Source organism: Elaeis guineensis, chromosome 6, assembly GCF_000442705.2.
Source record: "Elaeis guineensis isolate ETL-2024a chromosome 6, EG11, whole genome shotgun sequence".
NCBI lineage: Eukaryota > Viridiplantae > Streptophyta > Magnoliopsida > Arecales > Arecaceae > Elaeis > Elaeis guineensis.
The window spans coordinates 23,839,894-23,841,929 of record NC_025998.2 but is presented as its reverse complement, the minus strand read 5'-3'; the positions used below and the strand labels follow the sequence as shown (position 1 = coordinate 23,841,929).

Below are 2,036 nucleotides of genomic sequence, written 5' to 3'. Positions count from 1 at the left end.
AAAAAATTATTAAAATTTAAATTAATTTGGTTACTTTTCTTTAGATTTAGGACTCCTTAGGATCTTTTCTTTAGAACTTTTTCTCTTTTCTTTCTTTTTCTTATACATAAAAATTTTATAAAAAAAAATTGTATAAACATCGAGAACCGTACACCTCGTGTGTGGAGAAAAGTGTCGGGTCGTCTAGTTAGAATTGAGTCAATTCCTGTTGTTTCAATGGCTGAACCAATCCAACCCATGACCCTTAAGGATTTGTGTTATCCAGTTGGCTCCATCCAACCATCTTGTATCAGGTTGCCATAACCCACAGCTAATAATTTTGAAATCAAACCTCAAATCATAAATATGCTTTCAAAATTCACAGGATTAGAGGATGCTTATATATTTATTAGAAAATTTGAGGAGGTATGTGCAACCATGAAACTACAATTAACAGAGGATGAGGTCAAACTTAGATTAATCAACTTTGCCCTTAAGGATAATGCTAAGAAGTGGCTTTATAGTCTGCCAAACTATTCTGTCACTACCTGGGAGGGCTTTGTGAGAATATTTTTGAAAAAGTATTTCCCCCATCATAAAACAACTAGGATTAAGAATGAAATAAATCAATTTTACCAACTAGCTGGTGAATCATTTTGGAAGTACTTTGATCGTTTCAAGAATCTTTTGACCCAATGCCCACACCATGGAATAGAAACTTGGAGACTATGCCAGATCATCTATGAGGGGTTAGATTCAAACTCAAAAATCATGCTAGAGTCCATGTGCCAAGGCCAATTTATGGACAAAGAAACTACTGAAGCTTGGCAATTCTTAGAAGACCTAGCCGAGAAAAATTTACAGTGGGAAACAACTAGGGAACCTGATAAGGCTACACCTTCAAGAGGAGGAATGCATCAAATTCAACCAACCCTAGCATCAGAGGTCAAGATTGCAACCTTAACACGTAGATTGGAAGCCTTAGAATTACAGAGACCAGCCAATGTAAATCAAATATCTGCACCCATGTGTAAAGGGTGCAATGCACCAAACCATGTCTTAGAAGAATGTTCCTACTCGAATGAGTGTGCACAGGTGAATGCCACCTATCAAGGACCATTGAACAATCCTTATGCACCCACATATAACCCAGGTTGGAGGAATCACCCGAATTTCTCATGGTTCCAGAATCCTAATGTAGGCAATCCAAATTTCAATCAGCAAAATCTAAGGTCCAACCCAGTGATGAACAACCCGCCAGGCTTCCATGATAATGATAAAAAAATTTCCTCTTTAGAGAAAAGTCTAGAAGCCATGATGAAGACACATACCAGCTTTATGCAAACCACGGGTCAACTCATAAATAATAACACCCAAGCTATAGCCCATCTGAAAATGCAAGTAAGTCAGCTAGCTTCGACCATTAGTGAACGAGAACATGGTAGGTTACCTAGCCAACCTAAGCCAAATCTTAGGAACCAAAATGGTCCACGACCCCAACAAGAAAACCAAGTTAATGGTGTAAATGCCATTCATACCTTAAGATCAGGAAAACAAATAGACAATAAGGTAGTTGCACTTGATGATATAGAGGACTCATCTACCGAGTCACCTTCTAAAACTACTACCTTTCAATCTCAAGCACCAGAAACTGAAAATTCACCTAGTCCCGTACTTAAAAGTCCTAGAGCTCCTTTTCCAAACAGACTGAAATTCAATAAATCTGAATATTTAGACAAAATTTTAGAGGTATTTAAACAAGTCCAAGTTAATATTTCTCTTTTAGATATAATCCATCAGGTTCCAACTTATGCCAAATTTTTAAAAGATCTTTGCACTAGAAAAAGGACCACTAATGTACCAAAGAAAGTATTTTTGACTGCAAGTGTCAGTTCATACCTATCTAGCCATGTGCCAATTAAATATAAGGACCCTGGAGCTCCAACAATTTCTTGTGTTATTGGAGAAACCAATATAAAAAAGGCCTTGCTAGATCTAGGAGCTAGTGTGAATATCCTTCCATATTCGGTGTATGAGCAACTAGGATTAGAAAAACT

General features: G+C 37.0%; 1 non-coding gene across 1 annotated transcript; it reads right to left on the bottom strand.

The window, feature by feature from the left end:
- Nucleotides 1-585: 585 nt before the first annotated feature.
- On the bottom strand, nucleotides 586-692 carry LOC140858964 (small nucleolar RNA R71). Its single transcript, XR_012142367.1, has one exon. It is a non-coding gene; the product is annotated as a small nucleolar RNA R71 (small nucleolar RNA).
- Nucleotides 693-2,036: the final 1,344 nt, after the last annotated feature.